Source organism: Leucopleurus acutus, assembly GCF_964270905.1.
Source record: "Leucopleurus acutus genome assembly, chromosome: 6".
Lineage (NCBI taxonomy): Eukaryota > Metazoa > Chordata > Mammalia > Artiodactyla > Delphinidae > Leucopleurus > Leucopleurus acutus.
In genome coordinates, this window is record NC_139149.1 from 98,267,288 (window position 1) to 98,281,866 (window position 14,579).

Consider the following 14,579-nt stretch of genomic DNA (forward strand, 5'->3'; position numbering starts at 1 on the left):
GCATTGAATCTATAGATTGCCCTGGGTAGTAGAGTCATTTTCACAATGTTGATTCTTCCAATCCAAGAACATGGCATATCTCCCCATCTATTTGTATCATCTTTAATTTCTTTCATCAGTGTCTTATAATTTTCTGCATACAGGTCTTTTGTCTCCTTAAGTAGGTTTATTCCTAGATATTTTATTCTTTTTGTTGCAATGGTAAATGGGAGTGTTTTCTTGATTTCACTTTCAGATTTTTCATCATTAGTATATAGGAATGCCAGAGATTTCTGTGCATTAATTTTGTATCCTGCCACTTTACCAAATTCATTGATTAGCTCTAGTAGTTTTCTGGTAGCATCTTTAGGGTTCTCTATGTATAGGATCATGTCATCTGCAAACAGTGACAGCTTTACTTCTTCTTTTCCGATTTGGATTCCTTTTATTTCCTTTTCTTCTCTGATTGCTGTGGCTAAAACTTCCAAAACAATGTTGAATAATAGTGGTGAGAGTGGGCAACCTTGTCTTGTTCCTGATCTTAGTGGAAATGCTTTCAGTTTTTAACCATTGAGGATGATGTTTGCTGTGGGCTTGTCATATATGGCCTTTATTATGTTGAGGAAAGTTCCCTCTGTGCCTACTTTCTGCAGGGTTTTTATCATAAATGGGTGTTGAATTTTGTCAAAAGCTTTCTCTGCATCTATTGAGACGATCATATGGTTTTTCTCCTTCAATTTGTTAATATGGTTTATCACATTGATAGATTTGCGTATATTGAAGAATCCTTGCATTCCTGGAATAAACCCCACTTGATCATGGTGTATGATCCTTTTAATGTGCTGTTGGTTTCTGTTTGCTAGTATTTTGTTGAGGATTTTTGCATCTATGTTCATCAGTGGTATTGGCCTGTAGTTTTCTTTCTTTGTGACATCCTTGTCTGGTTTTGGTATCAAGGTGATGGTGGCCTTGTAGAAGGAGTTTGGGAGTGGTCCTCCCTCTGCTATATTTTGGAAGAGTTTGAGAAGGATAGGTGTTAGCTCTTCTCTAAATGTTTGATAGAATTCGCCTGTGAAGCCATCTGGTCCTGGGCTTTTCTTTGTTGGAAGGTTTTTAATCACGGTTTCAATTTCAGTGCTTGTGATTGGTCTGTTCATATTTTCTATTTCTTCCTGATTCAGTCTTGGCAGGTTGTGCATTTCTAAGAATTTGTCCATTTCTTCCAGATTGTCCATTTTATTGGCATAGAGTTGCTTGTAGTAATCTCTCATGATCTCTTTTATCTCTGCAGTGTCAGTTGTTACCTCTCCTTTTTCATTTCTAATTTTATTGATTTGAGTCTTCTCCCTTTTTTTCTTGATGAGTCTGGCTAGTGGTTTATCTATTTTGTTTATCTTCTCAAAGAACCAGCTTTTAGTTTTATTGATCTTTGCTATTGTTTCCTTCATTTCTTTTTCATTTATTTCTGATCTGATTTTTATGATTTCTTTCCTTCTGCTAGCCTTGGGGTTTTTTTGTTCTTCTTTCTCTAATTGCTTGAGGTGCAAGGTTAGGTTGTTTATTCGAGATGTTTCCTGCTTCTTAAGGTGGGCTTGTATTGCTATAAACTTCCCCCTTAGAACTGCTTTTGCTGTATCCCACAGGTTTTGGGTCGTTGTGTCTCCATTGTCATTTGTTTCTAGGTATTTTTTGATTTCCTCTTTGATTTCTTCAGTGATATCTTCATTATTAAGTAGTGTATTGTTTAGCCTCCATGTGTTTGTATTTTTTACAGATCTTTTCCTGTAATTGATATCTAGTCTCATGGCGCTGTGGTCAGAAAAGATACTTGATACAATTTCAATTTTCTTAAATTTACCAAGGCTTGATTTGTGACCTAAGATATGATCTATTCTGGAGAATGTTCCATGAGCACTTGAGAAAAATGTGTATTCTGTTGTTTTTGGATGGAGTGTCCTATAAATATCAATTAAGTCCATCTTGTTTAATGTATCATTTAAAGCTTGTGTTTCCTTATTTATTTTCATTTTGGATGATCTGTCCATGGGTGAAAGTGGGGTGTTTAAGTCCCCTACTATGAATGTGTTACTGTCGATTTCCCCTTTTATGGCTGTTAGTATTTGCCTTATGTATTGAGGTGCTCCTATGTTGGGTGCATAAATATTTACAATTGTTATATCTTCTTCTTGGATCGATCCCTTGATCATTATGTAGTGTCCTTCTTTGTCTCTTTTAATAGTCCTTATTTTAAAGTCTATTTTGTCTGATATGAGAATTGCTACTCCAGCTTTCTTTTGGCTTCCATTTGCATGGAATATCTTTTTCCATCCCCTTACTTTCAGTCTGTATGTGTCTCTAGGTCTGAAGTGGGTCTCTTGTAGACAGCATATATAAGGGTCTTGTTTTTGTATCCATTCAGCTAATCTGTGTCTTTTGGTGGGAGCATTTAGTCCATTTACATTTAAGGTAATTATCGATATGTATGTTCCTATTCCCATTTTCTAAATTGTTTTGGGTTCGTTATTATAGGTCTTTTCCTTCTCTTGTGTTTCTTGCTTAGAAAAGATCCTTTAGCATTTGTTGTAAAGCTGGTTTGGTGGTGCTGAACTCTCTCAGCTTTTGCTTGTCTGTAAAGGTTTTAATATCTCCATTGAATCTGAATGAGATCCTTGCTGGGTAGAGTAGTCTTGGCTGCATGTTTTTCTCCTTCATCACTTTCAGTATGTCCTGCCACTCCCTTCTGGCTTGTAGGGTTTCTGCTGAGAGATCAGCTGTTAACCTTATGGGGATTCCCTTATGTGTTATTTGTTGTTTTTCCCTTGCTGCTTTTAATATGCTTTCTTTGTATTTAATTTTTGACAGTTTGATTAATATGTGTCTTGGCGTATTTCTCCTTGTATTTATCTTGTATGGGACTCTCTGTGCTTCCTGGACTTGATTAACTATTTCCTTTCCCATGTTAGGGAAGTTTTCAACTATAATCTCTTCAAATATTTTCTCAGTCCCTTTCTTTTTCTCTTCTTCTTCTGGAACCCCTATAATTCGAATGTTGGTGCTTTTAATGTGCCACCCCAGTCTTAATCAGTGGTGGAAGAACGGTCCCAGAACAATTTGTCTCAACTGGCCGTTTAAGTTTAATAGCAAAAGACTGGTTAATGATAACAGTGCATCATAAAACCTTCGGAAGGAAAGGAGAATGTGTTGTGGACTATTTGTTTTGTGTGTGGCAGTTTTAAGTTATTAGCTTTTAAAATCAGTACTTTATTTATTTTTACATCTTTATTGGAGTATAATTGCTTTACAATGATGTGTTATTTTCTGCTTTATAACAAAGTGAATCAGTTACACATATACATATGTTCCCATATCTCTTCCCTCTTGTATCTCCCTCCCTCCCACCCTCCCTATCCCAACCCTCTAGGTGGTCACAAAGCACCGAGCTGATCTCCCTGTGCTATGCAGCTGCTTCCCACTAGCTGTCTACCTTACGTTTGGTAGTGTATATATGTCCATGCCTCTCTCTTGCTTTGTCACAGCTTACCCTTCCCGCTCCCTATATCCTCAAGTCCATTCTCTAGTAGGTCTGTGTCTTTATTCCTGTCTTACCCCTAGGTTCTTCATGCCTTTTTTCCCTTAAATTCCATATATATGTGTTAGCATACAGTATTTGTCTTTCTCTTTCTGACTTACTTCACTCTGTATGACAGACTGTAGGTCTATCCACCTCATTACAAATAGCTCAATTTTGTTTCTTTTTATGGCTGAGTAATATTCCATTGTATATATGTGCCACATCTTCTTAATCCATTCATCTGATAATGGACACTTAGGTTGTTTCCATCTCTGGGCTATTGTAAATAGAACTGCAATGAACATTTTGGTACATGACTCTTTTGGAATTATGGTTTTCTCAGGGTATATGCCCAGTAGTGGGATTGCTGGGTCATATGGTAGTTCTATTTGTACTTTTTTAAGGAACCTCCATACTGTTCTCCATAGTGGCTGAACCAATTCACATTCCCACCAGCAGTGCAAGAGTGTTCCCTTTTCTCCACACCCTCTCCAGCATTTATTGTTTTCAGATATTTTGATGATGGCCATTCTGACTGGTGTGAGATGATATCTCATTGTAGTTTTGATTTGCATTTCTCTAATGATTAATGATGTTGAGCATTCTTTCATGTGTTTGTTGGCAGTCTGTATATCTTCTTTGGAGAAATGCCTATTTAGGTCTTCTGCCCATTTTTGGATTGGATTGTTTGCTTATTTGTTATTGAACTGCATGAGCTGCTGGTAAATTTTGGAAATTAATCCTTTGTCAGTTGCTTCATTTGCAAATATTTTCTCCCATTCTGAGGGTTGTCTTTTGGTCCTGTTTATGGTTTCCTTTGCTGTGCAAAAGCTTTTAAGCTTCATTAGGTCCCATTTGTTTATTTTTGGTTTTATTTCCATTTCTCTACAAGGTGGGTCAACTTGCTGTGATTTATGTCATAGAGTGTTCTGCCTATGTTTTCCTCTAAGAGTTTGATAGTTTCTGGCCTTACATTTAGGTTTTTAATCCATTTTGAGCTTATTTTTGTGTATGGTGTTAGGGAGTGATCTAATCTCATACTTTTACATGTACCTGTCTAGTTTTCCCAGCACCACTTATTGAAGAGGTTGTTCTTTCTCCACTGTACACTCCTGCCTCCTTTATCAAAGATAAGGTGACCATATGTGCATGGGTTTATCTCTGGGCTTTCTATACTGTTCCATTGATCTATATTTCTGTTTTTGTGCCAGTACCATACTGTCTTGATTACTGTAGCTTTGTAGTATAGTCTGAAGTCAGGGAGCCTGATTCCTCCAGCTCCATTTTTGTTCTCAAGATTGCTTTGGCTATTCGGGGTCTTTTGTGTTTCCATACAAATTGTGAAATTTTTTGTTCTAGTTCTGTGAAAAATGCCAGTGGTAGTTTGATAGGGATTGCATTAATCTGTAGATTGCTTTGGGTAGTAGAGTCATTTTCACAATGTTGATTCTTCCAATCCAAGAACATGCTATATCTCTCCATCTGTTCATGTCATCTTTAATTTCTTTCATCAGTGTCTTATAATTTTCTGCATACAGGTCTTTTGTCTCCTTAAGTAGGTTTATTCCTAGATATTTTATTCTTTTTGTTGCAATGGTAAATGGGAGTATTTTCTTGATTTCACTTTCAGATTTTTCATCATTAGTGTATAGGAACGCCAGAGATTTCTGTGCATTAATTTTGTATCCTGCTACTTTACCAAATTCATTGATTAGCTCTAGTAGTTTTCTGGTAGCATCTTTAGGATTCTCTGTGTATAGTATCATTTCATCTGCAAACAGTGACAGCCTTACTTCTTCTTTTCTGATTTGGATTCCTTTCATTTCTTTTTCTTCTCTGATTGCTGTGGCTAAAACTTCCAAAACTATGTTGAATAAGAGAGGTGAGAGTGGGCAACCTTGTCTTGTTCCTGATCTTAGTGGAAATGCTTTCAGTTTTTCACCATTGAGGATGATGTTGGCTGTGGGTTTGTCATATATGGCCTTTATTATGTTGAGGAAAGTTCCCTCTATGCCTACTTTCTGCAGGGTTTTTATCATAAATGGGTGTTGAATTTTGTCAAAAGCTTTCTCTGCATCTATTGAGATGATCATATGGTTTTTCTCCTTCAATTTGTTAATATGGTTTATCACTTTGATCAATTTGCTTATATTGAAGAATCCTTTCATTCCTGGAATAAACCCCACTTGATCATGGTGTATGATCCTTTTAATGTGCTGTTGGTTTCTGTTTGCTAGTATTTTGTTGAGGATTTTTGCATCTATGTTCATCAGTGATATTGGCCTGTAGTTTTCTTTTTTTGTGACATCCTGGTCTGGTTTTGGTATCAAGGTGATAGTGACCTCATAGAATGAGTTTGGGAGTGTTCCTCCCTCTAGTACTTTTTAATGGAAACAACTTGACCAAAAATCTGTCACAGAATTTGAGACCCATTTAAAAATTTAATGAGAAAAAAAACCCAAAAACCAAAAAACTCAGTTTCCTGCCACGGTGACCAGCTCAATAATTTACTCTTGTGTTAACCTGTCTGCCTTCTTCCCTCCCTCCCTCCCTCCCTCCCCTCCCCTCCTTCTTTTCTTCCTCCTGTTGCCTCACTCCTGTTTCCTGGGATCACTTCAAAAACTAAGCCTCCTGCACTCAAACCCTTGGCTCAGGTTCCCCTCTCAGAGGGGAAGCTCAGGTTAAGAGAGGTTTACTGGGGCTTCTTCTGGAAGGAGAAACTAGATCTCAGAGCTGTATAGAATTTTAGCAAATTTGGACTGGAAGAATCCTGAGAGATCATATAACACACCCACTCATTTTAGAGACATGGAAACAGGCCAGGGACTTACCCATGATCATCCCCCAACCCTCCCAGCCCAGGGATAATCTGGAATTTCTGTTCTTTATGAGGTGAACTAATCTATATAAACACACAGTGCTTAACACACAGCAGGTGCATGGTAAATGTGAAAATGGAATGACATGGGGAGGGGAGTGGATAAAGGTCTGCTGTGAGAGTGGACAGAATGTTTCCATATGTCTCGGTGGCAAGCCTCTGTCTCTAGGATCCTGGATCTTGCCACCTGTTGCTGCTCCTCTGGGATCTTTGCACAGATGATGTCAAGGGAACTCTGTATGATTAAAGGCATCCCAAGAAAGTCAGCCCTTAAGGAAAAGGGACTCAGTGACAAATCTTAGTGGAAACACTTATTCCTCCATTTCTGCACCAGGGGCCGAGAGTTTGGACAAAGGCAACCAGTGTTCCCTAGGGATTGCTTAGAGCTTTTCTGGATCAACCCAACTAATATAATTTAGTTCAATTCCACAAATTTTTGTGCCAGGAACTGCCTAGGTCTGAAGAGTCACTAATAGACTGGCCTGTGCTGCAGGAGACTCATAGTCCTGTGGCTCATAAAAGCAGTCCTCCTGAGAAGGGAGTTCTGGGCCAAATTTATTAAACCAAACTGTTGAGATGGATACCCCCTAACCTGTGAGAAAGCACCTGCACCAGGGAGAATAGAAGAAATAAATGACATAGGAGAAGGAAAAAAGTCCATACGTGTTACATGCTTTCTCCATGACAGGGGTTAGGTCTTCAGAGCAACCTCTCCTGTGCTCTGTTCATGATGTTGATGAAGTTGTGCTAACTGGACTTGTTGGCAGGAAGCGGCCTTGCTAAGACACATGCTTACCAAAAAGTGGGAATTAAACTCCACAAAGATTCAAAAACCCATTTGTTAAAAGATCAAGTCCATTTTAAGGGGTACAGTGGTTTGGAGCATACCCAAACACCCCCTCTAGGGTGAATGATGAATTGTTGTATCTTGGGCCCTCAAACATTCTACCTCTACTGCGAACTCGCTCTGGTCTCCTCATGCTGATGGTCTGGCAGGCAAAGAAAATAAATAATTACTGTACTGGTGGGGGTAATTGACCTTGATAGATATGAGGAACTATGGTGGCTTCTATACAGCAAAGGGCAGGGAGATTCCTCTCCCTGCCAGGTATATTCCATCTTAATATACCTGGAATTCATGGGATTCACCAGGTATCACTTCATGCTTTCTTGCTCAGTGATATAAGTGGATGAGCAATTCTGACATCCATGGCCTAACAAGGGAAAGACAACTAAAGATGCAGACTCTTCTCTGAAGGGCCTGTGATGCCCCATTAGGAAAGCAATGCAGACCAATCAAAGTGCTGACTGAGGGACGGAATCTAGAAAGGATGGTGGAGGAAGGGGGTGATGAACATTAATTATGGCTTCAGGACAGCTATAGCAGTAGGGAGTGTAGCTGGTTTCACTAACTCTCTTTTATTAATTATTTGGGGAGTTGTGGCTGGCCACCATCCTGAAGGAGACTGTGATAAATTAGATGTAAGGGAGGGAGGGCATGAACAGATCTGAGTGGTAAAAGGGGTAGATTGTATCAGTCACTTCTTGAGCATCACTTTACATCCTCTTGGGCTCACTTCTTCTAGCCACTGCTGCAGTGACCTCTCCCACAGAGGTTTCGACCTACTTCACAAAGATGGAACCTCATTCTCCTACCATGTTCCTCTTGCTATCTGTCCTGGGTTTTCTAACGGCACAGTATGGGACACCCATGGGAAGCCCTTAGGCACTGCTATATAGGCAACCTGGATGTGCAGAGCAATGAACACCTTGGGGTGGGGGCAGTCCTTAACCAATGGGGGATGGTTGCAGATAGGTAAATGCTCCTCCCTTTTCTTCTCTCAGATGGACAATCTAAGATACAATTCATAAGGTTTTTCAGATGGATGCAGTATCGACCATTCACTCCCTTAACAGTTTTGATAACGTATCCTAATATTGGGTCTCTCTTCTTCCGTTTCATTTCCCTGTTCCTTACTCCTGATCCTAGGATCACAATCCTGAATAAACCATGCACACAGAAGTCTTCATTTAGGGCTCTGCTTTCGCTGGGTAATCCAGCTTAAGAAACATTCCCAGGTTTGCTCTTTGGAGCTGTGAGACTTCAGGATAGTTACTTAATCTTTTAAATCCTGTCCCCCCTGCCTTCCATCGCCCCTGGAGGGAGATGTTCCCCGAAGCACTTGGAATCCTGGAATTAGAGCAATATGGGGCTCCGTTAGAGAAGAAGAGGGAAAGAAAGAAATGGTTGTTGGTAGGTGGACAAGTCAGGGATCTGGGGGGTAGAAAATAACTGGTATACTCAGAAGGAATGGTTGAAAAGAGTTTAGCAAAGAACTATGCAGTGCGGTCAGTGTTGAGGGAAACCAGGAGGAGGAGGTGAAGTACACAGTGACTGGTACTGTAGGAGGCTGCTCTCATCCCTGGGTGTAATGTTGTCAGGTAGCTACAAGAGATAGCTGCCTGGCAGATGCTATGGTTTTTGTTAGAAGAATTCAGCCACTGTCAAGCTCAAGACCTGCAGGGAGAGAGTCGGGGGATAAATAGCCTAACTTTTCTTTCCTCCCACCTTCTATCTCCTACTGATAGCTTCCGTTGGTTGAATCCAACCAGAGGCTAGAGGACAAGGAGGCTTGATTGGTCCAGTCCATACAGGTCAGCCTCCTGGGGCACAAAGCAGGTTGGAGAATGGAGCTGAAGAGTCAAATGGAGAACATCTAGTCTAGTGGAAAGCAAGCATCTGTCCCAGTAACTTTATTTAAAACTTATAACTATAGTAACATATACAACTGGCATGGACAAATTTAGGAACACAACTGACTCTTGATAAACAAACAACTCAATCAGTGAGAACAGACATGCATTAGGGCATGAGAGCATGGCCCAGTAGCCATGAGCAATCAGTGTACTCTGGGTTTGTCTGGTTTACTTCTCAGTGGAAATGGAGGGTATTGGTTCAGTCTGTGAGTCAGTTAGAGGAGATGGGTTAGGAGAGTTTTCCTATTTTACCTTCCTTCTTTCCTGGGGTGGATAAAGAGCAGACAAGATTCTGTTAAGTACAGTTTAGTATTGTTTATTAAGTATTTCCAATGTACCTATTATTGAGAAATAGATACTGTAGGGAAAAACAGAGGAAGGATAAGATATGGCCTCAAGCCTCCTGGAGTTTACATTCTAGGTGGGGGGATAAATTCCATAGATGAAACAGAATAATAAACAAGAGAGAGAATTGAAATGCTGAAGTGTGGGATCCAGATGAATCACAAGGAATTTGACCAAGGTGCACCACATCCAAGTCTATGGTTTCTACAGGGTCTTCAAGGGCCTCCCACCTGGATGGGATGTGGTTAAAGCCTTATGCATGAGTTTGGAGACCAGGGTATGCCTAATCAAAATTGGGCAATGGGACTAGAAAGAATGTATCATACATGGACATTCGATTTCCTCCCTTTTGGGTGGAGGTCTCTTGGATCTCCTTGTCTTAACTATGTCTGTTGAAGGCTCATGTTGGGTTTCTCAGGGCCCAGACTGATGAGGGGTCATGGGCTAGAATAGGCACTTGGGAATCCTTTGCTCTTTGCAGATATTGCATGTGTGCAGGGCCAAGGAGGAAAGCCATTTGCAAGGCTGGTGAGTGGTGTTCACTCCATAGGTGATGGGGATGGATAAGAGGTCTAGTATCCTCACTGGCCTTGCTCTCTACACACTGAAAGGGAAGGTGAAGTGTTAAACTCATCATTATCCCTCAAGAGTTAGAGCAGGATTTCACAAAGTGTGTTCTCTGGGACATAAATGTCCAGGAAGTGATAAGAAAAATTTCATGCAAGAAAAGGGTTCCTTTGCTGAGTAAGTCTAGGAAACACTAGATTAAACAAAGTTAAATAAGGTTTCCTTTGCAAGGTCTCTCAGAGTCTTGAATGTGATGCTGTGTATTATGAAATTCTTGCAAGGGGCTAGCAATGGCATGCAGAGATTCCCAAACTTTTTTGATCAAAAGAACACCTTTTTTAGGAACACCCAAGAATATCTCTTGGAACATTAGCACTCTGAGGAACAGTTTCAGAAATGCTTAATATGTCGGGAATTTGCCTTTTAAATAGGGACCCCGCAACAGAGCACAATGTTTAACACCACAGGATTTCTGTTAATACATAGCTTTTCAGGTACCAGTGGGAAGTTGGGGGGATTCCCTCAGCATTCCTGGAACCTCCCCTTTCCTCCATTGGGTTGAAGAGGGGGCAACATTGAAGGAGGGCTTTAGGTGAGGGGGCAGGTAGCAGAGAGAGTTCCTGCTGATGGACAGAACAAAAGAAGCCAGAGGTAGGGAATTTGGGAACCTCCTTCATAAAGGGCTAAAAGAACCTGGGGAGGAGAAATGTGGGGCTTCCAAGATGGTGGGACTTGGGAGATCCTGAAGTGATCCTCTCCTTCCTTAAAAAGGCTTTCACTTCCTACTCTCAAGCCAGCAGTGCATATTTTATTCCACACCCCCTCTCTCCAGGAAGCAGGAAGAGACTGAAGATGCAAGAATCTATTGCATCTAGAATCTGTATTTTTACCAGGGTTTCTAAGTGTGTGGAATCGTCTGACAACTATAGGTCCATGAGGAAGGAAACCCACCCCCCCAGCATACTTGAGATGCTGAAATATTTTACTCAAAGCCTCAGTGCAATCACCATGAGAAATAGACAAGAACAACTGGCTTTGGCTTAAAAATAGGAAGGTTCAGAGGTCACAGAAACCCCCAAGTCTGTATCTCTGGGTTAAATGTATTGAGTTGAACCATGATAAAATTGCCCCTTTCCCTAGGTCAGAAATGGTTGAATATTGACCGTTTTATATGGGTCAGCCTATATCTGGCAAACATTTATGGGAGAGCCAGAGGGAGAAGAATGTGAGTGTGTGTGTGTGTGTGTGTGTGTGTGTGTGTGTGTGTGTGTGTATGTGTGTGTGTGTAGCGAGTACATTGCTGGGAGGCTAGTCTTATATGTAACAGAAATAGTTTCCTTGCTGATAAAAAGGTGGAAGAGAAAGGCTCTCTTGGGCATATTTCCAATGGGTGAACAACAAGATTAGAAGTTCATCAAGGAGATAAAGGTGGAGGTTGTTGGGGACTGGCTTTTAGGATTAGGTGTAGAAAGACACCGGGCACACTCTTGGTCTCTAGGACCAAGGCATGGGCACCTGGGTCTGACAATGTATTAAATCACAAGCTGTTAGTGACTTAGACATGAGAAAGAGTGAAATAAAGAGTCACTCTAATTAGAGAAATTGAACCAACCCTTTAGGGTGGTGGCTTATTCCTTACTCTTTGGCTTGTCCCTTCATTTCTCCTCCCAGTACACCTGAAAATCAAAGTGGTGGGATGTAGGGTAGGACTGGGAACAAGGTATAGAGAGAGACAGTTAACATAGGGGAGTGTGGGGAAGTTCCATGCCCATCACCTCAGCTAGTCCTTTTGGAGGATGAACACAGCTGTTATAATGGTAAGTTTCCTAATTTCCATAATACTTTAAAACTTACAAAACAGCCCACAGATATCATCTCATTTATTCTGATTTTCAAACAACCTTTGGAAATGGTATTGCAATTCCCATTTTCCAGATAGGAGATCATGGTTCAGAGAACAAATTCCCCAAGAACAGTAATTGGCAGAATCAGGTTCAAACCTGTACCTTTGGACTCAAAATGGAATATTGGTTTAGTTTGATCTCATGGAGCGTGACCAAGGTCATCACATAAGCAGGAAGTCCTAAGGCAAAACAGTTGTTCAGGGACCAGGCAGGTAACAGGTGTGAGTGAAGCTGGTTGGTTATAGGCAATAGGGAGTGGTGGGGACTGTGGCTCAGGATTGGTGAGTCTAAATCCTGCCAGAAGGTGTAGTCACTACTCAGCTCCAGGTGATTATTGCCAGGAAGATGTGCCAGTCTGATTTTTTTGAGAGAAACTGGAAGTTCAATTAAATAAGTGTTTACTGAGTGTCTACTATGCACCAGGCACCAGGGTAAAGCAGTGAATAAAATGGATAAAAAACTCTAGATTTTTATGTGAGCTTGTCCAATTTTTAAGTGTTGGGAACTGATAGAAAATTTAGAAAACATTATTCAGGCCGAAAAAACACGTCTGTGAGTTACATTTGGCCTGTAAGTTGCCAGTTTGTGACTTCAGTTCAAAAACTTTGATGGACCAAGTGTTCTCCAAAAAGGGGACTGTGCAGAAGGGTCCACTAGGTCCAGGGAAGAAACTGTTAACACTTTTATTCATACTGGTCTTTTATCTCGTCCTTTAAAAATTCTTATTTTTGTGAATACTCTATCATAAACATAACTAATCCGTTTATAGCACATGTATGTCCTTATAAATATTTCAGTAGATATTATTTCTATTTAAATAACAATAGATCTTATAATATTTCAATAGATATATTAAGGGCACATGATTAAAGTACTTAATTGATAGTGATGTGGATCAGGAAAAGTTCAAGACCACTGGGAATAGTCTTTACAAAACAGATATTTGTACACTCCCTGCCTGAAACAGGGATAAAGCTGTAGACTTCAGTTTAGTGTCCAGAGGGCTTCCGGGAATGTGGGAGTGGGCAGAATGTCTATAGCAAGATTGACTAAACACAAACCATCCCACTGTTCCTTCTGCCAGAGCGGCTGTCCTATGAGTGAAAACTGTGGGTCTTGCTGAGTGATGGAAGAAACAACTGGATGATGGGGTCAGTTCAGGGTAGAACTCCCCTGCCAAGGTTATGGGGCTCTTATAGTCATGATTGTTTTTACTTCTTAGAAAATGAAACATGCTTGTGAGACTGTAGCTGTACTGGAGAAATGAGGAGGGAGGGGTCGTATAATACTCACCCTTAAGTGTCAGGAGGTTATTATAGGAAGGCAGGTGATCAGAGACTCATCAACTTCTCTGTGGACAGAACATGAATAGGTGAATGTAAACTAATAGAGAGATTTGGGTTACAACTACAGAAGATATTTCTTTTTTTAAACCGCTTTTAAAACACTGAAGTATAGTTAATTTACAAGTGTTAGTTTCAGGTGTACAGAAAGATGATTGAGTTATATGTTATATATATATTGTTTTGCAGATGCTTTTCTATTATAGGTTATTACAAGATATTGAATATATTTCCTTGTGCTATATAGTAAGTCCTTGTTGTTTACCTATTTTACATATAGCAGCAAGTATATATTAATTCCAAACTCCTAATTTATCTTCCTCTTCCCCCACATATCCCCTTTGGTAACCAAAGTTTGTTTTACAGAAGATATTTCTGACAGTGAGCTTTGTCTGAATCCTGTTCTAAAGCCTGTCTTGACCACTGTACCCCCCATCTGTCAGTAGAGTGGCAACGTTATGTCCTGAAAAGAGCACAGGACGAGGAGCCAGAAAATGAGTGCTCTAGTTCTGAAGAGACCTTTGGGTGTCCCTGACCTTAGACAATGCCAGATCTGTCTTTCTCTGGATCCCTCTTTCCTCTCTTGGATAAAGAAGGGTGTGGTCTATGGTCTCTGAACTTCTTTCTTCTACTTCGAACTTTAGTCTCATGCTAAGAGTCGGAGTGTTGGAAAGTGGTCACTAGGTGTTGCAAAGTGTTTTCTCGGGAGAGAACAAGTTCTCTCTAACCCAGGTCAGTATACTAGCTGTTATAGCAAACAGATTGCAAAATGTATACCGGTTCTTATATGATAGAAGCTTATTTGTTGTTCACAAAAATTGTAAATATGTTTTCTTGATTGGTAACTGTTTTCCTCCAAGTATTGATAGAAGGATCTATGATTTTTCTACCTTGAAGTTCCACCATATTCAATACATGGCTCTAAGGTGGCCAGGCTCATCTTCAGGCTGATAGGAGGGAGAAAATCATGGACAATTAAGCCTGGGATATTTTTATGGGCCAGACTGGGAAGGGTGTGCATTAATTCTGCTCACATTCTATGGACTAGAAATCAGTCACAAGGAAATGCTTAACTATAAAGGGAAGCTGGGAAATGTAATTTCCCAAAAAAGAGGAAATGGATTTGGACAATGAGAACCCATTATGTCACAGAGAGGAGAGCTAAAAAGATAAAGGATCATATGGTGTGGAAAAGGGTAGGATGAGAGTGATGTTAATTATCTTCCTGTTTATAA